A 27,600-nucleotide genomic window follows, 5' to 3' on the forward strand; every position below is an offset into this window, starting at 1 on the left:
CCCAATCCAGTTCTACAGGAGTGCTCAGGGGCATGGCATACCTTCCTAATTCAGATCAAGCCATTGTCAGTGCTGGGCCATGGCTTTCCCTTTCCCCAGCCTTCAGTCAGTTGAAAATACCTTAACCTCCCACAGTGTGCCCCAACTCCTCTAGTGCCCACAGTGCCCCCAACCTCTCGCAGTGCTGCCCAGACTCCTACAGTGCCCCCCCCCCCAGACTGCTGCACAGCTACTAGCCCTTCATAGTGCCTTGACCTCCAACAGTGTCCCATAGTGCCCCCCAACCATCCTCAGCAACATCTAGAGAGTCCCGTAATCAATACCACCAACCTCCTTACCCCCACTGTGACACCAGCCACATCAAGAGCATTGAAGTTATTTAATACATGTTTTGCATTCCTGTACTTTTATTCTGTGAATATAAACTCATAGCTCCCAACTGTCCCTGATTTCGAGGGACTGTCCCTGATTTGGAGCAATGTCCCTCTGTCCCTTATTCCTCCTCACTTGTCCCTCATTTTGGTCTGATCTATATAGTTGTATATAAAATGCACTTTTTGTCTTTCAAGAAGTGTTTCCCAGTGCTAAACCTTCCATCCAATTTCTAAATGGCTGCATTTGTAAACTTTAAAAGCCAATATAAAGGAATAGTAGTGGTAAAAAAAAGCCCTTGTGGATTTAATTAACCTTTTTTTGGGGGGTTAATTCTCCTTTAAGGTTGTGTGGCAAGGGGTGTGTCCTATGCCCACATACATTTGCTAGTAGGTGTCCCTTATTCCCATCTCAAAATGTTGGGAGGTATGTAAACTCTATTTTTGAATGTTGGGGCATGGAAGGTTTTGGAAGAATATATTGAGCTCTGGTCTCAAAAGAGTTGAGGACCACTGCTCTAGAGTCTGTGAGCATCCAAGCAACAGGGCTTTAAATAAGCAACGTTTCCCCTTTGTAAAAGTTGCTTCACATCGACCACACATCACAATAACATAAGTAATAAAAGAAAAGGCTGATTTTAAATTGATTAGAGTGAGTTCTGGGGATTCCAGCTTGAGCATAAAAAAAGGAATGTGTTTTTCACTGGCTAGGTCAGCTTTTATTGTTAAAAAAGCATCTTCTGGAAGTGATCACCAATTTACTAATTCTATCAGTATAGGTGTGCTAAAATCATAAAATTCCTTCAATTTACCTTAATCTGAGTTTTCTATAATCCATTGCAATCAGAATCCATAGAGAACCTCACAGGGCCACTTAGACTGTAACTCTCTAAAGCCTGATGCCGCGTACACACGAGCGGAATGTCCAACAGGAAAAGTCAGACGGGAGTTTTTCATCGTATATTCCGATCATGTGTGTGCCTCATCGGACTTTTTACGTAGAAAATTCTGACGGACTTAAAAAGAGAACATGTTCTAAATTTTTCCGACGGAACCAATTCCCTTTGGGAAAACCGCTCGTCTGTATGCTGTTCCAACGTAACAAAAACGACACATGCTCTGAAGCAAGTACGAGACGGAAGCTATTGGCTACTGGCTATTGAACTTCCGTTTTCTAATCCCGTCGTACGTGCTGTACGTCACCGCGTTCTGGACGGTCGGAATTTGGTGTAACCATGTGTATGCAAGACAGCTTGAGCGGAATTCCGTCGGAAAAAACGTGTGTACAGGGCATGAGTCTTCCTCTCTCTCTCCTTCTTGTGTTATCAGTTAGATTTACACTTCCATTGACCTCAATGTGCGAGTTTGACAGGCAGTGCCACCTGTCAAACTCTGTGGCCCGAGTTATATTTGAAAGAGCTCTTAAAGGGGAGATTCCAACCCCCCAACACCCAAATTCTCATTTACAGTAGCAGTTAGGTGCGCTAAAACCCTGCGATGGAGCCATGCATTTACAGCCCCCCCCAGCCGCTTCCCCTTTACCTGGGGGTGTACAAATGTCACGACCACAATGCTTTGCTTCGCAGCAGGAGATATATTCCCTGTCACTTTCAGTGGGTGCTACCACCTGCTGAACACAACCTATTTAAGTGAATGGGGCCGGTCTGCATCCGCCCTGCAAAATTCGTTCAATGCATGTGGTTGCAGCGTACTAGTGCGGGGTTGAAGGGGTTAAAGCAGGCAATGCAACGTCTCCTTACCACCTATCAAATTCTCTCTCTGAAGAGTGAGTCAAATGCGGATGGTTGAGCAACACTAGAGTGAATGAGCCCTTAATGATATTGACAGACTGCATTATATATGTAACTTTACATGTCAATTTTTCCCATAGTCCAACTTTAATTTTCTTTGGTGACTGAAGTGTATCAATAAGAGCCCCATAGACCTCCTAATTTACACTGTAGCATAAAAAATTCTTAAGAAGACAAAGCCAAGATAAATCATTTTGATGAGCGTCTCTCTTGTTGTGTGACAGCTCCAGCCTATCGTTGAAGTTGTAGAAGTCTACTTCATGTCTCTAATATAACACAAGTATCACTGAGCCTCCAACAAATGACTCCCTGCTGTCAAAAATCATAAACAGCTTTAAAGGTGATGGCAATGCTGCCTCCATTTTGTGTTGCGAGATGAAAAAACTCAGAATTTAGACCTCATTAAAATTGATACTTGGTAAAAAAAACAAAATTGCTTACAGAGTGTAAACTATGTGAAGGGCGTGATATATATATAACTTTGACTTCCGCAGCAAAATCATGATGGAAAATTGGAAGGGTTCTCCTGGAGAGGAGAGAAAAAATGCCAACGCTTCGCCTCCTTTTTTTTTTTCTGCATATTAATTGAAATTCATCAATAGAGGCACACTTGTGTTAATGACAGAGCGGGCAGATTAGACGGTTTAGAACTGCCATCTTTAATGGCGCTTCTCTTACAGTACGTTCAGCTGGATGAAAAATAGAGGGTGATGGCCTTGATTTTGCTCGCCATTATTTCTGCCTATGTTCAGCAGATGTTTCTTTGGGATCCTCAGCATGACTTGTGTTCAGAATGCTGATGAGGTCCCTGTATTAAGCCGGTTGATAAGTGTTTCTTTTTTGAAAAACGGGTGATTTCCATCCTGTTTGTAATCTTACTGAACGACGCTATCTCTCTCGTTATCGACTTCTCTTTCTGTGTCTCATTATTTTTCTTAAAGGCGCTTTCCATTTTTCATGTGCAGGTCTAAAAATGAACTTATGGGAGATATAAAAGATACAAATTATTCAAGTTCTGTATTCAATAATAAATCAATACATTTAATTTTTTAATGCAAACAGTAAAAGTAGATGAATTTGACCTGGTATCAGTCCCAGTACAGCAAAGCTCAGACTGAGGGAGGGGGGAGCAGCACAAAGACCCTGTCAGTTGTGTTGCAGTAAAAGGAGCATGCTGATAGGCATAGAGAGCGAAACAGCAGAGAGATGAGCACAGAAATCTGCTGCTTCTTCCTTCACTGTCCAGTCACAGGGGGAAACTGGGAAGGAGACCTGTATGTTTTATTGAACTTCAATAGAGGTCTCCTGCCTTACCAGACAGTGCTGTACTGTGTGACAGAGCTGTGCAAATCTTAGGATTGAATGGGCACACATGCCTTGGCAAAACTCATATAACATTTTTGTTTGCTTATGCACTTTGCTTCAGACTTTCTCTGTCTGATTGAACATTTTTAGGACCATTTTTGAAGGTAAGTTACTTACTTACTAGTTACTTTCCAGAACCCCAAGATAGCTCATCTACTATTAGGGGACCTATTATTCCCTTATATTCTATACATTACATAGGTATCTAATGTAATAACTATTTTATCAAACATATATAAGGTAGATCTAAGCCCAATCAATAAAATCCAACATACTGTAAACTTAAACATGTTTATGTGAATTCAAAAGCAGTTTTAAATATTTTAAAATCTGAAGCTATCATTAAAAGAATCCTGCCATAAGGCCCCTTGTTCAGGCATTTCTTGTTATGGGGTGACAACTGTCTTCCAATTGGATTCCGATGTTGTCAATCTGCCACTCTCCCCCTGATGAAGTCTACAAGCAGCTGTGCCAACATATTGTGCCAGCATGGTCCACCATTGTCACTATCAGGAAGCCGGGTCCAGAGTAGTAATATGCAGCTATTGCTGAAGGAGTTTAAACATACATTGGCTGAAAAGAGGATTGGGAAGATCAGCAGCATTGAGATGCAAAATATAATTTAAAATTGTATTTTTAGCCCATTCCAACCCCTCCTACTGAGGCTTTTTCACTTGGTCTAAAGGTGGGGGACTAGTATGGACTTCCTGATCATGTGACCACAGGAGCCCATCCTGCTGAATCCCAATCAATCTGTCCGCTGACAGTTTGGTCACTGTGCTGGGAGTGTGCAGTGAGTGCACTATAAACACATATAGGCAGCATTTGGGTCTCCAGGCTCAAGAACCCCCAGGAACCCCCGATTGGGTTCCTAACATTCCCCAAAAGGGAGTGATCACTCCGGCAAAGCAGTGGTGTATTTTGCTTTTGTGCTGCCCTAGGTAAGACTAAAAATAGGTGCCCCCCCCAATCTAAAACATCCTTGTGACAGCAATAGGCAGTGACAGGTACTCTTTATGGAGGTCTATAAGACACCAAATCCCTCCTCTGCACTTAAAAGCATTCAAAACATCAAGATCAGTGTTTTTAAATGCTTTTGAGTTTTCAAAGCTGGCGCCGATGGTTCCAGAGTAAACCGGAAGTGATGTCATGTTATCAAACGGACAGTGAAACCCCTTCACCGCCTAGGGATATCACCCAAAAGTGCTCATGAAATGAGTGTCAGCTTACCAGATGTAGTTGTCCTGATTAATGAAAAAAAAGGTCAAATAGGCTTTAGCAAGATTATGCTTGCTGCAATGGAGAAATTTGCAGACTGGACACCTGCCCTCACACCAAAGGATCCCACGAATGGGATATGAAACAAATGTAGAGGGAAACAAAATAGTGTAATCCCGTTTATTTTAAAAAATGTTAAAAAGAAACATAGCCAAATGGCTGCTTACATGGATGGTGCCATCGCCCGACACTGAGGCTGGAAAGCGTAGCGTGTCAATGGATGTCCCGCGTTGGATACTGGCGACAGCAGCGTGCGTTCCACCTACAACAGATGAACAGCCACGGGGACTGGATGTGATGTAATCGCGTGACCAAATATCGCCTCAACATACGTTTCGTTAAACACGTCTTCAGGAAGCGTACTTGGTCACTATGGAGATGGTTTTTAAATACTGCTGGTCAGTTAGCATACGGGGAGGTGTTTTGATGCTTAACAGCCTCAGCGCCGTTCACAGGCACATTTACAACTGTCCCGTAAACAAATACAATTATTAAAAATAAGGTCACAACTACAATGAAGCATTGGTAAACTAATTAGGTGGTAAATCCTATAATATTAAGAGGCATCTTCCCATGCATAACAGTGCTAGAGGTAAGCATGGTATAAAAATAAAAATAAAATAAAAGATATAATCCCATACCTTTCATTGTAGCTTAAAAGAGCAGTATCAAAACCAAAATTAATTTTATATACAAAAATAAATATGTAAAAATAAAAACGAAAAGAAGAAATAAATGGAAAAATTATAAAAATAAATAAAGAAATATGATAGTAAAAATAAAAAAAAAATTAAAAAAATTACAGATGGATAAGTAAAATCGAAAAAAAGGGTATATATATACAGCGCTGTCCCCTTAAGACAATAAAAGCAGCCAGCACAGCAGAAGATCAACTCATGCAAAAAGTAACATACAGTATAAAAAGTGCAGCGCTAAAAATATGAGAATCTTAGATATACACTGAGAATAATGAATTTAGTTAGCCAGTGACTGTACAAACTTTATGCAAAAAACATAAAAAGAAAACATAAATAATATATAAATCCAAAAACGTGGTGTGTACACATTATTGGTATAAGTGGAAGGTCACTGGCTAACTAAATTCATTATTCTCAGTGGATATCTGAGATTCTCATATTTTTAGCGCTGCACTTTTTATATTGTAGGATAAGTAAAATCAAAAAGGAATCAAAAAGAATAAGAATGAATGATGTTGGATAAGAAAATTGAAATTATTATTTTCTGTAAACCAATTACTAGAATTTGTGAAGAGTGAAAACCCCAAAAAAGGTCTACCAAAAAAAATGGAAATAGACTAATCCTTGGTTAAAAAACAATTGAGATCCAACTCAATATTTAAACCCTGTGGTTGCATCGTATGTAGATGGTACAACCACTGCGTTTTGTTTTGAGAAATCGCCTTCTTAAGGTCAGTACCCCTCCAGTGCTGAGTGATTCTATCTATCCCATAAAAGGTTAAAAGATGAGGGTTCCTATCATGAACCATGCGAAAATGACGTGATATGCTATGGTTCAAAAAACCTTTAGAGATGTTAGCCACATGCTCATTGATACGGACCCTTAATTTCCGTGTGGTACATCTAACGTATTGGAGGGAGCATGGACACTCCAATACATACGTGACATGACTGGAGTTGAGTGTTATTAAAGGTTTGATGGAGAATTCCTGTTGTGTGACTTTGGATTGGAATTTGGAAATCTTCTTCCCTACTCGTTTAGTGGTACGACAAGCTTTACACCTAGTACAATAGTGAAACCCTGAACTACCAAGAAAGGTGGAGTGTTTTTTTGGGGGGTCTGGAACATTAGGAGCTATCATGTTCCTTAATCCTGGCACTTTTCTGTAAATAAATTTAGGTCTCGAAGGGAGGGTAGTCTGTAAATCTTTGTCGTTTAGGAGTATAGGCCAATATTTTCTGAATACCTTTTCTACACTCCTATATTGTCGGTGGAACCCTGATACAAAGGCAAGATCCCCTGGAGATGAAGTTTTTTCCTTAGGGATAAGAAGTGATTCCCTATCCATAGCTGAAACTTGATTTTTGATTTTAATAAGGTCTTTAAGGGAATAGCCCTTCTCACAAAACCTCTGGGTGAGTACATCAGATTGTATATGGAAATTGGTTAAATTGTCACAATTTCTGACCTTTAGGAACTGCTCCTAGCTCATTTCTGTCGGTCGCCTTGAAAAATGTCTTTGTGTGTCTTTTTTCCATTTTTAGCCAAAGTGAAATCCAAATAATTGATTGTCTCCCAGCTCCATTCACCAGTTAATTTAAACCCATATTGATTGTTATTCAAGCCTGAGAGAAAAGTTTGGAATTCAGAGAGCCCTCCCACAGAAGGATGACATCATCAATGTACCTTTTATAATATTTAAGTGCCTTAATAGGTTGATGGGAAATGGTTTCCCGCTCCCATTTATTAAGCACTATATTAGCTATGCTGGGGGCATATCGTTCTCCCTTCGCAACTCCTTTAATTTGATTGTAAAATTGATTTTGTGCCCAAAAATAATTATTCCCCATGGCTAATTGTAGTCCTTCGACCAAAAAATTAATTTGGGGTTGTTTTAGCTTAGATTCTTTTATAAGGGCCAATCTAACTGCCATAATAGCGTCATGTTGCTTGATATTAGTATAAAGTGACTCTATGTCAATCGTCACCAGAAGAGTATTTGGTGATACTACAATGGTTTGCAGTGATTGAATTAGGGCCCGACTATCTTTCAAATATGATCCACCCTGGGCAACCAATGGCTGTAGGTAGATATCAAGATAATCCCCCACCCGGGAGTAAAGGGACCCAATCCCACTTACTATGGGTCGACCTGGGGGTTGGTCCCTACATTTATGAATTTTGGGCACTATGTAAAAAAATGGGGTCCGTGGGGCCCTAGGAATAAGATTGGATCTCAGTATTGTAGCTCTCTTTGCTAAGAACCACCACCCCTCTATATAGGAGTGTAGATAGGTATTCAGAAAATATTGGCCTATACTCCTAAAGGACAAAGATTTACAGACTACCCTCCCTTCGAGACCTAAATTTATTTACAGAATAGCACCAGGATTAAGGAACATGATAGGTCCTAATGTTCCAGACCCCCCTCAAAAAACTGTCCACCTTTCTTGACGGTTCAGGGTTTCACCATTGTACTAGGTATAAAGCTTGTCGTACCACTAAACGAGTAGGGAAGAAGATTTCCAAATTCCAATGCAAAGTCACACAACAGGAATTCTCCATCAAACCTATAATAACATGCAACTCCAGTCATGTCACGTATATATTAAAGTGTCCATGCTCCCTCCAATACGTTGGACGTACCACGCGGAAATAAATTTTTTTTGGTAGACCTTTTTTGAGGTTTTCATTCTGCACAAATTCTAGTAATTGGTTTACAGAATTTAATATAATCAATTTCTTATCCAACATCATCCATTCTTATTCTTTTTGATTCCTTTTTTGATTATACTTATCCATCTGTATTTTTTTCTAATTATTTTGATTTTTACTATCATATTTCTTTATTTATTTTTATAATTTTTCCATTTATTTTTTCATTTCGTTTTAATTTTTACATATTATTTTTGTATATAAAATGAATTTTGGTTTTGATACTGCTCTTTTAAGCTACCATGAAAGGTATGGGCTTATATCTTTTATTTTATTTTTATTTTTATATCATGCTTACCTCTAGCACTGTTATGCATGGGAAGATGCCTCTTAATATTATAGGATTTACCACCTAATTAGGTTACCAATGCTTCATTGTAGTTGTGACCTTATTTTTAATATTTGTATTTGTTTACGGGACAGTTGTAAATGTGCCTGTGAATGGCGCTGAGGCTGTTAAGCATCAAAACTCCTCCCCGTATGCTAACTGACCATTTGTATTTAAAAACCATCTCCATAGTGACCAAGTACGCTTCCTGAAGACGTGTTTAACTAAACGTATGTCGAGGCGATACTTGGTCATGCGATTACATCAAATCCAGTCCCCGTGGCTGTTCATCTGTTGTAGGTAGAACACACGCTGCTGTCGCCAGTATCCAACGCGGGACATCCATTGACACGCTACGCTTTCCAGCCTCAGTGCCGGGCGATGGCACCATCCATGTAAGCAGCCATTTGGCTATGTTTCTTTTTAACCTTTTTTAAAATAAACGGGATTACGCTATTTTGGTTCCTTCTACATTTGTTTCATATCCCATTCGTGAGATCCTTTGGTGTGAGGGCAGGAGTCCGGTCTACAAATTTCTCCACTGCAGCAAGCATAATCTTGCTAAAGCCTATTTGACCTTTTTTCATTAATCAGGTCAACTACATCTGGTAAGCTGACACCCATTTCATGAGCACTTTTGGGTGATATCCCTAGGCGATGAAGGGGTTCCACTGTCCGTTTGATTACAAGACCCAGACACAAGATCAATTTCACATATGGACTTTTAAGGATATATGTTTTATGTGTGATTCACATTTTATGCTATACGATTTATTTTGAGATACATATGATCATATTGCTGTTTGGGAATTGAAGCACTTTATGTTAACACTGGTTATCATTCTAGGCACAATAGGTCCCCCCCCCCCCTGTGACTTCACGATTAATATCAACAACACAACCATTGGTCCCTCTACACATGCCAGGGTGCTGGGTGTAATCCTAGACTCTGACCTCTCCTTCAGCCCCCATATCCAATCACTGGCTAAATCCTGCCGCCTTAACCTCCGCAACATCTCCAGAATTTGACCCTTCCTGACTAATGACACCACAAAGAAACGTATTCACTCCTTGATTATTTCCCGCCTCGACTACTGCAACTCTCTCCTTAATGGCCTACCCTTAAGCGGGCTATCCCCCCTTCAGTCTATTATGAATTCTGCTGCTAGACTAATACAACTCACTAACCAATCCATGACTGCTGCTCCTCTCTGCCAATCCCTTCACTGGCTTCCCCTACCCCACCGCGTAAAATTCAAAATGCTAACCATAACCTACAAGGCCATTCACAACATCGCCCCCATCTACATCACCAACCTTATCTGCATATATCGCCCAAATCGTCCCCTCCGCTCCTCCCAGGACCTCCTGCTCTCTAGCTCCCTTGTTACCTCCTCCCATGCTCACCTTCAGGACTTCTCCAGAGCCTCTCCCATCCTCTGGAACTCCCTGCCCCAGTATGTCCGATCAGCCCCTACCCTGTATACCTTTAGGAGATCCCTGAAAACTCATTTATTCAGGGAAGCCTATCCAACACCCACCTAACAACTGTCCCCGAGCCACCCCCCATCAAATCATTCTCTGCAGCTATTATCTTTTGTACTATTACTCCCTCCCTTAGAATGTAAGCTCTACGAGCAGGACCCTCCTGTACCTTTTGTATTGAACTGTACTGTAATTGTGTTGTCCCCCCTCTACATTGTAAAGCGCTGTGTAAACTGTTGGCGCTATATAAATCGTGAATAATAATAATAATAATAATAATAATAATAATATTTACCACATAGTATTGATGTTTTGGGTATATTTAGGTAGTCTGGTGTGCAGCGGTTTTCACTTTATCCAATTATTCTAAATCCCTTGTATTTCAATTTTTTAGGAATACCACGTTACTCTAGCGCTCCCCACCAATTTTCTTTTTCACATGTGCACTAGTGATTTATCGCTCAGTTTGGGTATATTAGTTATTATATTATTACTATTTAGTTTGTTTTTTTCACATATTTTAGGCGCAGGGTATACTAATTTTATACAATGTCATGTTATCGCTTCCAGGTTAATTTCTACGAACAGCAGAGCAGAACCAATCCCGGGTTTGCTTGGCTGTCCCGGCCAGCCGGCGGACGCACTGGCAGGTCGCTCGGGTCTCCCGGTGGGATGGGAGAGCCACGAAAGGGCGGTGGGAGGGGGGGATGTCCCCTCTCGGTGCTTGTAACAGCAATAAGCCACTGCGATTGTTATTACAAGAGAGCGGACTGCCGAAAACAACACCAGGGTGATGCCTGCAGCTGCAGGCAACATCCCAGTCCAGACACCGCCTCCCTAAAAAATGCCAACCCAGGCAAACGCCTTGTTTGCCTCACGGTAAATATGCCCCTGCAGCAGAGTAACCATTTTGGCAGTATTCCCAGAGGGCTCGGCCCAGTTGCCTGGAGCCAATCCATTTTAGCAAGAGAAAAACTCACCCAAGCTCAACCGCTATATAGTATAGTTGGTGTGTAGAGTAGTCGGTGCTCAGGGCCGGACTGGGAAAAAAAACCAGCCCTGGAAAAAATGTCATACCAGCCCCATAGCATTATTATACCAGCCCAACAGCACAATGTCATTATTTTCTTGTTCATGAAAGGGAAAACTATGCATTTTAAAGCACATTTGAAAAGCGTATTATATATAGATAGACGGATATGAAAGCACATAGGGCTAGGGATATATATATAACAGCAAATTCCAGTTAAAAGTGGTAAAAGTGAAGCAATCATCAAGGGGGACACCTGGAACTCTGGGAACGTGGGGGGGGACTGTGATGACCAGAGACGACCTTCCGCAGAACGAATACACTAAGGTAAGGGGGGGTGGGGTACTGATATAAGGGGGAAACCTTTATATCAGTGCCCTCTTACATTATTGTATTCACTCCCCCTTACATCAATGACCCCCCCCTCAGATTGGCCTGGCGGTGCTATCACTGACTTCCTCTCAGGTGCACCTTGCAGGGCTCAGTCAGTCGGCACCAGCTTGGTGGCTCTGGTTTTCCTATAGTCTCCTCTCCACAGTCCTCACAAGTCTGACTTCTCCCATGACCCCCATCCCGGCGGGGCTCCCATTCTTTACTTCTATCCAGACTCCCTCAGAGACTGCAGACATGATATAAGGACAAGAGATGGTCAGAGGTTGCAGACATGATACAGTAGATGTCTGAGGCTGTGAGCATGGTACAGGAGATGTCAAGATGTCAGAGGCTGCAGGCATGGTACAGGAGATGTCTGAGGCTGTGGGCATGGTACCAGAGATGTCAAGATGTCAGAGGCTGCGGGTATGGCACAGGAGATGTCAGAGGCTATGGGCATGGTACAGAAGATGTCAAGATGTCAGAAGCTGCAGGCATGGTACAGGAGATGTCAGAGGCTATGGGCATGGTCCAGGAGATGTCAAGATGGCAGAGGCTGTGGGCATGGTACAGACAATGTCAAGATATCAGAGGCTGCGGGTATGGTACACGAGATGTCAGAGGCTATGGGCATAGTACAGGAGATGTCAGAGGCTGCTGGCATGGTACAGGAGATGATTAGAGACTGAGGACATGATACTAAAGATGGTAAGATATGTAGACATGATACAGGAGATGGTCAGAGACTGCAGACGTGGTAGGGCACTGGTGAGGCTGCAGATCAATGCAGCCTCACCAGTGCCCATCAAATGCAGCCTCACTGTGCCTATCAATGCAGCCTCACTGTGCCCATCAATGTAGCCTCACTGTGCCCGCCAATGCAGCCTCTGTGCCCGTCCATGCAGCCTCACTGTGCCCGTCCATGCAGCCTCACTGTGCTTGTCCATGCAGCCTCACTCCCCATCAATGCAGCCTCACTGTACCCACCATTGCAGCCTCACGGTGCCCATTGCGGCAGCCTCACTACCCATCAATGCAGCCTCACTGTACCCATCATTGCAGCCTCACTGTACCCAACAATGCAGCCTCACTGCCCATCAATGCAGCCTCACTGTGCCCATCATTGCAGCCTCACTGTGCCCATCAATGCAGCCTCACTGTGCACACCATTGGAGACTCACTATTCCCACCATTGTAGCTTCACTGTACCCATCATTGCAGCCTTACCATGCCCATCATTGCAGCCTTACCGTGCCCATCATTTCAGCCTCACCGTGCCCATCACTGCAGCCTTACTGTGCCCATCATTGCAGCCTCAGCGTTCCCATAATTGCAGCCTTACCGTGCCCATAATTGCAGCCTTACCGTGCCCATAATCCCAGCCTCCCCGTGCCCATAATCGCAGCCTTACGGTGCCCATAATTGCAGCCTCACCATGCCCAAAATTGCAGCCTCACTGTGCCAATAATTGCAGTATTACTGTGCCTATAATTGCAGCCTTACCGTGCCCATAAACGCAGCCTTACAGTGCCCATAATTGCAGCCTTACAGTGCCCATAATCGCAGCCTTACAGTGCCCATAATCATAGCCTCACTGTGCCCATAATCGCAGCCTTACTGTGCCCATAATTGCAGCCTTACCGTGCCCATAATCGCAGCCTTACCGTGCCCATAATTGCAGCCTTACCATGCCCATAATTGCAGCCTTACCATGCCCATAATCACAGCCTCACAGTGCCCATAATTGCAGCCTCACCATACCTAAAAAATTGCAGCCTTGCCGTGCCCAAAATTGCAGTCTCACTGTGCCAATAACTGCAGCATTACCATGCCCATAATTGCAGCCTTACTGTGCCCCTAATCGCAGCCTTACAGTGCCCATAATCGCAGCCTTACAGTGCCCATAATCACAGCCTCACCATGCCCATAGTCACAGCCTCACTGTGCCCATAATTACAGCCTCACCATGCCCACAATCGCAGCCTTACCATGCCCATAATTTCAGCCTCACCGTGCACATAATTGCAGCCTCACCATGCCAATAATTTCAGCCTTACAGTGCCCATAATTGCAGCCTTACCATGCCCATAATTGCAGCCTCACTGTGCCCATAATTGCAGCCTTACCGTGTCCATAATCGCAGCCTCACCGTGCCCATAATTGCAGCCTTACAGTGCCCATAATCGCAGTCTTACCGTGCCCATAATTGCAGCCTTACCATGCCCAAAATTTCAGCCTTACAGTGCCCATAATCGCAGTTTCACCATGCCCATAATCACAGGATCACCATGCCCATAATCGCAGCCTTACAGTGCCCATAATCGCAGCCTTACAGTGCCCATAATCACAGCAATCGCAGGCTCACCATGCCCATAATTGCAGCCTCACTACGGTCAGTGCCTGGATTACACACAGCAGGCATCCCCCGCTGTGTCTCGGAATTCAGTGTGAAAACTTTGGCCGCGCTGTGATTAAAGTCCCGCCCTCCTCCTAGACCAGCTCGTGTGATAGACGCAGTGTTCTGTCTATCACACGAGCTGGTCTAGGAGGAGGGCAGGACTTTTATCACAGCGCGGCCAAAGTTTTCACACTCAGCTCCGACGACTGCTGTGTGTGACATGTAGTGGAGGAGGAGGGGGTGGAGGGGGATGAGGGGGGAGGAGGAGGAGGGAGGGGAGCGTTGCAGGCAGCCACAGCTTAGCCCAAAGCGGCCCCAGGGCAGGCAGCCTACCGGGAAATGTCCTGGTATCCTGGTAGGCCAGTCCGGCCCTGTTGGTGCTCTAGCTAATTAAGCTTGCAAAAGAGCCATAGAAAGTAAAGGCCGGTAACTCGACAGCTTAGGAAATATTTATTTAAGAATTGCAACAATAACATCATCCAAAAATCTGACACGTTTCGGCCTTAGGCCTTCAATCCATTTTATCTGGTTTGACCTGTATGGGTTGGTAACCTTGCTGAAACTGGTGGGAAACCAGTAACTCTTACAGCTTGGTTATCTCTAGCTCCCAGGTCAACATTTTGCACCTGACTGGCTCAATAACAGGAGGGCATGGGCACAGACAGGAAAAACAAAAACTCACACAGGAAGACGTGGAATCCCTCTTGCAGGCAACTGCCTACATGTGGCAGCAGGGTGGGTGGACCTTAATGTCCACAGGCTGCATAAATGTGTCCATGGGGATAAAGGTTTCTGTGATTAGAGTGTGTTCAATGCATACTCCCAACACAGTGACCAAGCTGTCAAGGACAGCTCCCAGCCTCTAGTAATGATCGGGAGCTGGCAGTACCAGTGTGACATTGAGACCCACTTAAAGGGCCTGCTGGGAGGTGCTGGGAAGGGGTTAAAATATGTCCACATGCTGCATACACACTCACCGGACACTTTATCAGGTACACCTTGCTAGTACCGGGTTGGACCCCCTTTTGCCTTCAGAACTGACTTTATTCTTCATGGCACAGATCCAACAAGGTGTTGGAAACATTCCTCAGAGATTTTGATCCATAGTAACATGATTTGTCGGCTGCACATCCATGATGCAAATCTCCCGTTCCATCACATCCCAAAGGTGCTCTATTGGATTGAGATCTGGTGCCTGTGGAGGCCATTGGAGTACAGTGACCTCATTGTCCAGTGGTGAGATGATTGGAGCTTTGTGACATGGTGCATTATCCTGCTGGAAGGAGCCATCAGAAGATGGGTACACTGTAGTCATAAAGGGATGGACATGGTCAGCAACAATACTCAGGTAGGCCGTGGTGTTTAAACGATGCTCAATTGGTACTAAGGGGCCCAAAGTGTGCCAAGAAAATATCCCCCCCACATCATTACACCACCACCAGCTTGAACTGTTGATACAAGACAGAAAGGATCCATACTTTCATGTTGTTTACACCAAATTCTGACCCGACCATCTGAATGTCGCAGCTGAAATTGAGACTCATCAGACCAGGCAACGTTTCTCCAATCTTCTATTGTCCAATTTTGGTGATCCTGTGTGAATTGTAGCCTTAGTTTCCTGTTCTTAGCTAACAGAAGTGGCACCCGGTGTGGACTTCTGCTGCTGTAGCCCATCTGCTTCAAGGTTTGATATGTTGTGCATTCAGAGATGGTATTCTGCATACCTTGGTTGTAACGAGTGGTTATTTGAGTTACTGTTGCCTCTCTATCATCTCAAACCAGTCTGCCCATTCTCCTCTGACCTCTGACATCAACAAGGCATCAACAAGGCATTTTCCTCCACAGAACCGCCGCTCACTGGATATTTTCTCTTTTTCTGACCATTCTCTGTAAACCAGAGAGATGGTTGTGTGTGAAAATCCCAGTAGATCAGCAGTTTTTGAAATACTCAGACCAGCCTGTATGGCACTAACAATCATGCCACATTCAAAGTCATATAAATCCCTTTTATTCCCCATTATGATGCTTGGTTTGAACTGCAGCAAGTCGTCTTCACCACATTCAACGCATTGAGTTGCTGCCATGTGATTGGCTGATTAGCAATTTGTGTTGCCCAGCAATTGAATGACACAGTGGTATAGTGGTTAGCACTTTCTCCTACCTGCAAAAGGGTTGCTGGTTCAAATCCTGACACTACCTGCTTGGAGTTTACATGTTCTCCCTGTTCCTGCGTGGGTTTCTTCTGGGTACTCTTGTTTACTCCCAAACTCCAAAGACATGCTGGTAGGTTAATTGGATCCTGTCCAAATTGTCCCTAGTATGTATGAATGTAAGTTAGGGGCCTTAGATTGTAAGCTCCTTGAGGGCAGGGACTAATGTGAATGTATATGTAAATAAACTGTATTATATAAGGAAATAAAGTGTGGCACTAAATATGCATGAAATGTGTACACAAATAAAGTGATAATGCCAAAAATATAATTCTTGAAGGAACCAAAGGAGCCTAACCACCTTGGATGTTGGATTTGTGCTGCCGTACACTCCTGTATGCTGGTTCCTAGGTCATTCACGTTTCTTCAGTGCTTTTGCATGTTTGGCACTTTGCTGCTGACAGAGGGCCCACAATATCCTGCAAGAGTACCCAACTATTCCATTTGGTGGTGGCTACACACTGGTGGGTGAATCCTTTCCCTGTTGGTTGTCCTTCCCAAGGGGCACTGCAAATCTTTTCCATAGTGGCTTACCTTCCTAAAGGCAGAACATCCGTTCTTCACCGCTTATGAACTCTTTCTAGCTTGAAGCCATTCTTCCTTTTTTTGGACTCGTATATGTTATTTGAATTTTTTAGATGAATTTTTTTTGGATCAATATTGTGATTTATATTGTTTATATGTCACTATATATTAGGTGCCAGTTATTGGCTTGAATACACTCACAGCACCGTCACTTTTCTGGTTGTATCAATGTACATTTTGTATTATCTATATACTGTATGTCACATGTGCCAGTCATTGGCCGTATTATATTTTTAGCACTGTCACTTTATTTGTGTACGCAATTGCATACATATCTAGCGCCGCACTTTATTTCTTATTTACTTTGCACAATTTGTCTAATTTTTGTGTTGGCAGCTTGTCAATTTTTTTGGTAGCGCCGTATTTTTCCATATTTCACATGTACTATATAAATACCTGAAATAAATAAATATATTGAACAGGTGTATCTAATAAAGTGGCCGGTGAGTATATGTGTCAATAGAGACCAAGGATTCTGTGCTGAGCGTATGCTCAAGGCATACTCCCAGCACAGTGACCGAGCTGTAACACGCATCACCTGGTCTCTATTTATGATCGGAGCCAATCACAGTGATTGAGAAGTCCATCCCACCTCCCAACATGGAGGCTGGGTTCACGCCTATGCAAATTGGATACAGGTTTCCCTCATCAAATTCGCATAACAGGAGAATGTGACCGACTCTCTATGGAGCCGGTTCACAAATCTCCAGGGCGGCTGCGGATCGCACTGCACAGAAACGCTGTGCGTCTTTAGCTCCGTTTCAGGCACAGATTAGGCCCTGAATCGCCCCTGAAACGGAGAATGGGGACGCACAGCATTCCTGTGCGATCCGCGGCCGGTTTAGGTGTGAACTGAGCCTGAAACTCACTTAAAGCGCCCTGTTGGGAGGCAGCGAGAAGGGGTTAATGATACGCTTCATGACTCTTTCCCAAAAAAGTTTCTATCATGACAGAGGAAACTTTGCAGTTAACAAATAACCTCTTGCGTGCTGTTCTCATCAGCGATATCATCTTGAATGATAAAACAGGAACAAAAAAACTGTTATTCCCCCTTCCAGGCAATCTTGGCGCACTTAATGGCTCCTCTTTACATCAGCGCCATCAATATAATTTGATATATACACATCCACACACTTTATTGTCTTGTGTTAAGTTGGTTTTGGGGTTCATTACATTTTTTTGTTAGTGGTAATAATTCTTTAAGGGTCTGCTCTGCGCTTTTATATATCTCATCATTTGTGCATCTGTTCTGGAGATTTTAGAGCTATCAAAACTCATTTGGAAAGAAAAAGAAAAGTATTTGTGTTTTGAGGCATCAGTTTGTACTTTTTAATGCAAGATTTTCCTAAATGAAGTCAAATTGGTGTGCCCGGGAAGAACGCTGCATGTTACAGCTAGATTTATCAAAAGGTGATTAAATCTTCCAAATTCGTCATAGCGAGGGGCCACCACTGAGATAAGCGCAACTGAGATATAAAGTAAAAAATATAGCAGTGGTGGGTGATTATGTAACTTTTAGTAGACACGTCTTATCCACCCACACACTGCCTTATATTTGGTATAGTAATGTCTCAAAAATACAAAATGAGTTCTGCAAGATTTTGGAATAAAGATGCCTACCTTCCTCCAAGATCCTGGCCTTACTGTCTTAAATGTCGGGTGAAATTTTGCATTACATCAGTTGTACAGTACAGTATATTTTGTTAGGCCCTCTTGCTTTTTGGGCCCATCTTGTTTAGAGACAACTGTCCCCTGCCAGAGGGGAGCTGATACCATTCCAGGTGTTAATGAGCTCTTAGAATATATTTGAGCATGATGATCACTAGTTGTTTGGTACAGGGGCGTATATACAGGGGTAGCAAGGGTCGCAATTGCAACCCGGACCCATGCTCCATGGGCTCTATATAGAGCAGGGGTCTCAAACTGGTGGCCCCCCCAGCTGTTGCGAATCTACAAGTCCCATCATGCCTCTGCCTGTGGGAGTCATGCTTGTAACTGTCAGCCTTGCAATGCCTCATGGGACTTGTAGTTTTGCAACAGCTGGAGGGCCACCAGTTTGAGACCCCTGATATAGAGGAACCAATCCCCTCTATTTTCCTCCAGCAGCATTTCAGCAGCTGCAGTAGGAAAATGGTGGGGATCGGTTCCTCTACATGCGCCACCCGTTACCCCTCCTATCCACCTCCTGCTGCCCCAAGCTCCTGCTGCTCCGTTTGCTGTAGGGGATCTATCAGGATGGAGAGCAGGGAAGGATCCTGTAAACGTGTAATTTACAGACCCATTCCTTTTCATAGTGAATAGAGTCAGTGAACTGTACCGATCACTGTTCAATCATAACCGAGGCATGTAAACTGCGTTTACTATGCTTCAGTTTGTGAACGTATGGGAAGCTGTGCACAGAGCTATTCCTGTATATTCATTCTGTGCAGCTGAGGCTGCAGAGAAGGAGATTGAGGTCTGTCTAGACCACTGATATTTCACCAAAGCAAACCCGCCCCCACCACCACCACCACGAGGCTCCTAAAAGTTTTAAAAAGACAATAAAAAAAATTTAATTAGATGGTAAAAAATAATAAAATATAATGAAAAAAAAATACTGGATCATTTGGATGCTTGTGATAATTGGAACGAACAGAAAGGACACGTGCTCGCAAAGCAGAATACAGAAAAAGCTGCCTTAGGTGACTTCCTGCCATTTGGTGTCTGTTTGCCGCCCCATGGAGCCGGGGTCTAGTACAACACATGCCTTCCCTGATCCCCTGTGATGGGGGATCACGGTATTCCGGTAAGGGCGCATTCTCGCTAACCTGTGGTGGTGGATCTCACTTATTATTGGGAAACAGGAACCGATTCACAGATTTATGCTATTGAGTTGGACTCTAATTTATTTTCACTGGTGCTCACCACACTATATTGTTTATTGATCACTGATTGGTTGCTGTGTATCGATCACTGGACATTTGTTATTGTTGTTATTGATTTATGTTATTTTAATTATTAATTGTTAATCTACCGGTGTTCACCACACTATAATGTTCATTGATTACTGATCGTTTGCTAAACTGATGCTTTTTGATCACTGGACATTGTTTATGGTTCACGCCATATATCAATTCACCTAATTTAATTCATCACTTGTATGTTATCACTATCACGTGGGTTTTTATATATATATTTTCACAGCATTATATATTTATTTTTTAAGGATAGAGCGATTTTTTATACTTTTTCTTATTCGCATGTGTATTGATGTGTACATATTAATTGCTGCTCCCTGCGTGTTTGTTGGGTGGCAATCATCCTGGTATCACTTTTCTTAATTTTGTTTATATAATTTGGTTCCTATAGCGCGTTTTTTACACAATTTTCCCTACCAGTGGCAGAACTACCAGGGTCACAAAGGTCGCACTTGGGACCAGACACTGGCGTTTCACCACCTTAAGGGGGACCAGACTGGGGGTCAGAGGGTCCCTTTATGCTTTCTTGCGCTGGAGCCCTGAAGGTTCTAATTACGCCTCTGTTTTGGGAAAAAGGTCGATCAGCAAATTGGCACTGATAAAGAATTATGTGAAAACCACGGTGACCCATTAAAGACTAAGTGCTCTGTGCCTACTGGCTGTCAAGAGCATTGTCCTCAAGAAGATCCCCAATCCCTAAATCCGGCACTGGATCCCATCAGCAAAGTCCCCATAGGGATAGAAGAAACTGTTGGGGGTTCAACTCTCCAACACCTACAGTAACTTTGAAATATAAATGTTGGGCGGACTGATCCTTTAATATGACATTCAGATTAACAGTAGCATTCACGGTGCAATTTCTTACAAAATTTGTTGGGTTTGATAGCCAAAAATATTTGGTTTATGCCAGAAGTGGGTTACCTTTCTTTGTGACATGACTGGTTTCTCTACAGCAGCCTTTCTCCATCATTTTACCTGAGATTAACCCCTGAAATAAATACCAGGAACACCTGCAAAAACCAATTCATTGTGAGTCAGTGAGAAAAATGTCCATTGGTGGTCAAAATGCCACCCTTCAGAGAAATAAAAAAGATCATTTGTGTGATTGCTGTCTCCACCATGTGGGGTTTGACCTAGAACTATATAGTCACCATTGGATGGGAGGTCAATCAGTCACAGCTCAAGGAACCCCTAGCAGCCTTTGGAGGAACCCTTGAGTTCCATGGACCCCTGGTTAAGAATGACTGCTCTTCAGGAACTGCTAGATAATGGGCATATTGATATTGCTTTTCCTCATTGCCACTTCCAATCTTCTGTGATGTCAAGGGTGGCACTGTCTGAGATATTGAGAAAAAAAACAGACATCTTCCCATCACCTTCCTCTGCAGTGTTGCTAACTCTCAATGAAGCCATAGTTGGCCTTCCCACAAGTGTTTTTTTTTTTTTATCAGACAAAATGGCCGACACTCACTTTGTGTACCTCGGACAGGTGCACTTTAAATAGTGAAGCAAAGTAAAGAAGTCAAATCCTCATGCTGCTGTCACATGAAGCTGAGAGAAGCCTTTTATTTGCTTTTGGCATTTGCTGAATATTTGAATCGTTCTCATTTCTCAACAAAACGCTTTCATTAACAGGATGAAAACTGACAATTAAAAAGAAGATAGAGAGATCTGTTCTTCATGAATGATTTTTTTTCTCTTACGGCTGATTGAAATGAAAAAAATAATTTCTAGAGATGAAGGGAGGGTGTATGATGTGAAAAATACATGTAGGAATGACCTCATTTACACTGTAATGTCTGAAATGACTTTCCATATCATGAATGTGAATGGAACAAATAGCTATGGGCCACGTGTCAGCTCTGGACACAATCTGCCCATTGTCTGGCCTGGCTGAGAAAACACACATAGGCCAGGACTCAAGGCGCAGGAGGAAAAAAAGATTGCAGAATGCTTCTTCAATTATTTAAAAAAAGAGCTCCAGATCCCTTAAAACAGTCTTTCTCAACTAGGGTTCCTCCAGAGGTCGCTAGAGGTTCCTTGAGCAATTATCAATTGCTGACTCTCAGGTGAGTATCCATTGACAAGGAGGGTATTCTTTCTACTGACCACCAATGTAAGGAGCATTCTGCCCATATACCACCAATGTAAGAGGGAATTCTACCAACTGATCACCAATGTAAGGAGCTTATTTCCCACTGACCACCAATGTAAGGAGCTTATTTCCCACTGATCACCAATGTATGGGGTTTTTGTTCCCACTGCCCACCAATATAAGGGGCATATTTCCCAATGACCCCCAGTGTAATGGGGCTCTTCTCCCACTGCCCACCAGTGAAGGGGCCCTTCTCAAAATGGCCAACACTCAAAGGGGGCAGTAGTAAGGGATCATTTCTCTGACCACCAATTTCCGCTAACTATCAATATATTGGGGCATTACCTCAGTGACCACCAATGTGAAGGAACAATACACTCCTTAGGCTTCTATTTTTTAATTTATTTTCTATGCCTCAGCTTACTGTTGACAAGAATGTACTATTAGCTGCAGATAAAGCAATTATTAGGGTTCCCTGAGACCAGAAAGTTATTTCAAGGGCTCCCCAGTGTTAAAAAGTTTGAGAGGATTGACTTAAGAGGGCAAAGCCAGGTAAGTCCCTCCCTATACTGTTGTCGTCCAATTTTGGATATTTCCTGTGAGTCATGGCTAGGATACCAGACTTGGTGAGGTCCACAGCCTTTAGGGCCCCTTCAAATGACTGCACATGTGTTTACTATAATTAGAGATGAGTGAAAGTGAGGGTTATCATTTCCAAATAGTTTTGGTGAAAATCAAGAGACTTCGGTGAAATTTTGCAATTTCAGGAAAACGCATTGGGACCAATTGGAAAGGTTTAATTAAAGCCTTTTTTGGTGTTTTTTTTTACCACTTTGGCTCTCGTTCCTGCTACGGGCCTATTGATCTGGTGATAAATTTGCTGTTACTTATGATAACAAAGTAATACATAGGAAAAAGAGAGAAAAATCCCCCAAGGTGGGGTTTTCTGGCAGCAAAAATGAAAATATAGAGTCAAAGTATGTAAAAAATTGAAAAAGTTTATTATACAAAAAAATCACATATTATGAAAGTTAAGAAATGAGCTCCAGTAGGAAGTGTTTTTGAACCTTTAAAAATGACATACACTATACAGACATATTTCCATAATAGCATTAGACAAAAATGTCAGCAATATGAGAAAATAAATCTGACGTGTTTCAACCCATATACTAGGGGTCTTCTTCAGAGGGTCAGTCCAACAGTGTATGTCCAGTGAGGAAAGAGGAGATTTCCTACATATAGGTCCCTTTAAAAGCTGCTCACTCTCTCACCCCCAGAGGATCCCCGGGCACCTCCACCGGCACCACAACCAGAAAGAGGGGGCAGTAGTCCACCGATGTGGCTTACGAGAAGTCACACTAAGGGGTCGCCCCCCATCGGACCAAGTGATCGGTCAAGGGGAAAAAGCCACACCTTAATGAGTGTTGAAACAGATATGAAGCTGCGCCAAATCGCCCTATATAAACAGACTGGTTTGTGACCTGGCCCGGGATTGGCCACAAGTTGGGTCAGGCTCAGTGGATCAGTGTCCAAACCGAGTCGACAAGTAGTGCAGGAGCTGCATAGATTTCTGATCCACCAAGTAGAGAGGCCTCTCTATATTTTCATTTTTGCTGCCAGAAAACCCCACCTTGGGGGATTTTTCTCTCTTTTTCCTTTGTCAATATCAGGGGTGAGCAGCATTCCTTCCACTTCTTGTGCGTCCTTTTTCTCTTTTTCTAACAAAGTAATACATATTTTTATTTAAAGGACAAGTAATCATCTATGCTATTATCTTGCAAATATTATTTTTTTCACATATGATCCAAAACTAAAAAAAATGCTCTTTCTACTTTTTAGCTGTATAAAAAAAATATTCACAAATTAAATTTAAATGTAATTAAAAAAAAATGTAAGCAATCCAAAGATAAAAGAAGTAACACAATTAAAAGTAATGTATTTTTTCTAGTTTTACCAGTGTTAGTTGTAAAAAAAAGTGTTGCTGTAGATAAAAAGGATACACTAAAATTATGATTTTGGTACAAAGAAATGGAAAGTTATTTACAAATGAAATTGAAGTGATACTAAAGTCTTGTTTTTTTATTTTTGTTAAAAATACCAAACATGTTATATTTACCTGTTCTGTGTAGTTAGTTTTGCACAGAGCAGCTCAGGTCCTCCTCTTCCCGGGTCCCTCTTCGGCGCTCCTTTCCCCTCCCTCCTGTTGAATGCCCCCACAGCAAGCAGCTTACTATGGGGCACCCGAGCAGAGCCGTGGCTTCCTGTGTCCATTCAGACACAGAGCCACAGCCCGGCCCCGCCCCCTCTCTCTCCTCATTGGCTCACTAAATTTGATTGACAGCAGCGGGAGCTAATGGCACTTCGCTGCTGTCCCAGCCAATCAGGAGTGAGAATCCTGAACAGCCGAGTCTTTTGTACAACATTGCTGGATCGAGATGGGTCTCAGGTAAGTATTAGGGGGTGCTGGGGAGGCTGCTACACACAGAAGGCTTTTTATCTTAATGCAAAGAATGTATTTAGATTAAAAATCTTCTGCCTTTAAAGCCACTTTAAGTTTTTTTCCATTTATATATATTTTTTTATTGTGACACTAAAATAAAATAAAACTAATGAATGCAAAAAGTTGAAATATTAAAGTGGACCATTCCCCTCTTTTACTAAAATTCAAGTTGATGTGAAACTATTTAATGTCTAATCATCTAAGTTTTTGACCTTTTTTTGAAAGCACTGATACCTCCTGGGAAGGTAACATCATTAGTGCCTTCAGAGAGACCATGCACCTAATCTGCAAGATCTCGCAGTATGGTTGTACTGTGCATGCGCAAGATGGAGACCATGATGTCATGCAGTTCATCTCACGTATGTGCCATGTGACATTACATTTGCTTAAAGTGTAAGTTCACCTTTACAGAAAATCTGTAAGGCGAACTTACACTGGACCCCCTTCCCATCGCACCTGGTCCGTTCTGACAGATCGTTTAGCCGCTTTACCGGTTCAGGGATTTGAAATCCCCGCAGTTTTCTCTCCTCTTCACCTGCAGTGACAGGGCGGGCTACGCGGGTTCTGATTGGTTGGTGTCGCCTATGTGACAGCACTGACCAGTTAGAATGCCTCATAAACGTACATCATGGAGCCTCAGAGGACTTCCAATCCCCAGACCGGGGGAGCGACGACCCGATGTGTCAGTGTGGGTGATTGCAGCAGCGGACGCGAGAGGAGAGGAGAAGAGGGAAGCTGGCAGCACTGCAGGGGGAGACAGGGGGCGCCAGGAAGCAGGGGGAATCAGCACCACACAGGGTGAATAGGGTGTGCCCAGAAGGGCAGGGACAAGGGGTGAGCATGAGGGGTGGCTGCCCTGGGCGCAATGGTTTATTGCAGGGATGGGGGGGTGCCCTGACCCTAACCCTAAGGTAAGGGGGGCTCAGTTTGGCATATTTGCCCTGGGCACTGGATGACCTTGTGCGCATGCCATGGAAGTGAAGCAATCACCTGTGTTCCTTCCATGCTGCTGAAAAAGGTGGCAAAGGGGCAACACATTCAAGCAAGTAAGTGTTCACTGTGTAAGTACTTACCAGCAGTGAAGGCTGGGGGTTTTTTATGGGGGGGCGGCAAACAACCACCCCCCAGTGGCCAGTGGCACCTCACACCCCCCCCTGCCCGCTTGCTGTCTGCCAGTCAGTCCAGCACTTACCCCATCTAGGTAGCAGGTGACGGTCATCGGGCAGCCAGCATCAGCAGTGGGCATCGGGCATCAACCAGTGGCTCCTGTGTACTCTCCTCTATCACGGAGGCCGTGCCTCTCCTCCCCTCCTGCTAGCCGTCCAATAGGATCTGCAATGGAAAAAGACACACCCGCCATTCCAAGTGAGACAAGGAAGCCTAATGATCCAGTAGGTGCTTGCCTCGGCTCTCCTCTGCACACAATGAATTTAGAAGAAATGGCCGCACACCACTGTAGATCAAAATCCTTTTTATTTGGACATCCCAAAAACTACAGGAATCAGAATGCTGGGTAGACGCGTTTCGCACACTTCACGCGCGCTTAGTCATTACCTAATGACTAAGCGCACATGAAGTGTGCGAAACGCGTCTAACAAGCATTCTGATTCTTGTAGTTTTTGGGATGTCCAAATAAAAAGGATTTTGATCTACAGTGGTGTGTGGCCATTTCTTCTAAGTCCAATAGGATCGCCTTTCCTTTCAACTAATCAGGTGACGGGTATCAAGACCCACTTCCCGATTGACCAGGAGGAGGATCAATGTAACAATAGCGAATATTCATTCACTATTGCAACACACCTGGGTGGACTCGGTTTGCATTCTCTGCGCCCCGAGCCCACCCTATTTTGAAGCCTAGTAGAGCCTCTGGCTCTAATCAGGTTCTTCAAAAAACACCCCCCCCCCCATTGAAATCCATGTATCCAGCCTTCTGAAAGGGGCCAGATGCATAGATAGGTTGGGCGGCGCCCGTGCGCCCTTAATGGATGGGCCACCTTTGCTTACCAATGAGAAAATGGCAAGTGACATGGACCTAAGGGTTCAGTGGGCCATATATGGCCCCAAGATTACTGAAGCTCTTTTCAGTTACCCTGGATCTGTTCTTGTGCTAGAAAATGGCCCTTTAGTAATCTCATTATTCATTGACAATAAAAAAATTAAAGTGCACAGCACACAAATAAAGGGTTATTATGTGTCTGCCGCATCTCCATTCCACATCACTGTAAATACAATACAATATTACAATCACAAGCTGGCGATGCCAGTATATATATAGAGAGCTTTTTCGGAATAAGTGCCCACAATATTATGTAAAACTTTACATCTGTGACTACTGCAAGCCGCAAACAAGATAAAATGAAGCGTGCTATTAGATTGTAAGCCCTGGAGAATATCTGACAGGGGATAGTCAATTACGTGTTAATTTATTCCATTTCATACCTGTGTGCAGCGATTATAGATCTTTCATAGCCCCGTCCTCCAGGGCATTCTGCCAGCGCTATTTCCCGGCCAGTCCCCGCTTCAGGAAGATTTCCCAACTGTCTGTTTAGTTTGGTGAAAGGTTAATTATATGTTAACTAGAGAGTCGCTGGCAACCTTTCCTGGTGATGGCTGCGGAAGATTCCACGTGCGTACAGCGAAAGTTGTAAAGTTTCCAAGCAAAGAATACGTGGATGAAAACTGAATCACTAAAATTTCACCTTTAACATGCAAAAGTCATTTTCAATATTTTTTAACCTGTTACTTTCATTAAAATAATACCTGGCGATCCAGCCATTAAATTCCTTGCTCAGGCACTTCCTATTATATTGTGACAATGCTATGTCCCCATCTGTCTATTGTGCTCCTGCATTATCATGTAAGCTTCCTATGGAAATTACAAGTGCCCCGTAAAATTAGAATTAACTCCTACTTTAAAAATAACAAAAAAGGAAAATACTGGAGTTGATTTACTAAAGGCAAATAGACTGTGCACTTTGCAAGTGGAGTTGCTCCAGAGCTTAGTAAATGAGGTGAAGCTTCACTGTGCAAAGAATACCCAATCACAAGTGTAGCGCTCACTCCCGAAAGGGCCACTGATTGCCACAGGTTCTTTTCCCCAATTAGTATAGAGGCAGCAAGGCATGCAGCGGCTGTCACTCACTCTGGCTCATTGATCAGTCTAGGGGGTTGTTGTTTTATGTTTTATTGCAGATTAAACTTGTGTCTGGGGGAGGGGGGGGGGCTGTGGGATAATCCAGCATTAGAGATGGGTCAACCATAGGCCGAACACCACCGGAACTCCTGAACAGAGAAAAAGTTCGGCCCCGAACTGCAAACGCCTCCCTGCCTCAAAGCACCCCCCCTTATATAGAGGGCATGTGTCTTAGTATGGTTTGGCTTGGGGGAGGCGCTCGCTCGTC

General features: G+C 43.3%; 1 long non-coding RNA gene across 1 annotated transcript; it reads right to left on the bottom strand.

The window, feature by feature from the left end:
• Window positions 1-297: 297 nt before the first annotated feature.
• On the bottom strand, window positions 298-26,759 carry LOC141102580 (uncharacterized). Its single transcript, XR_012235164.1, has 3 exons — window positions 26,639-26,759; window positions 25,392-25,531; window positions 298-3,160 (listed from the first exon to the last, which is right to left on the bottom strand). It is a non-coding gene; the product is annotated as an uncharacterized lncRNA (long non-coding RNA).
• Window positions 26,760-27,600: the final 841 nt, after the last annotated feature.

This window comes from Aquarana catesbeiana, linkage group LG07 (assembly GCF_042186555.1).
Source record: "Aquarana catesbeiana isolate 2022-GZ linkage group LG07, ASM4218655v1, whole genome shotgun sequence".
Taxonomy (NCBI): Eukaryota; Metazoa; Chordata; class Amphibia; order Anura; family Ranidae; genus Aquarana; species Aquarana catesbeiana.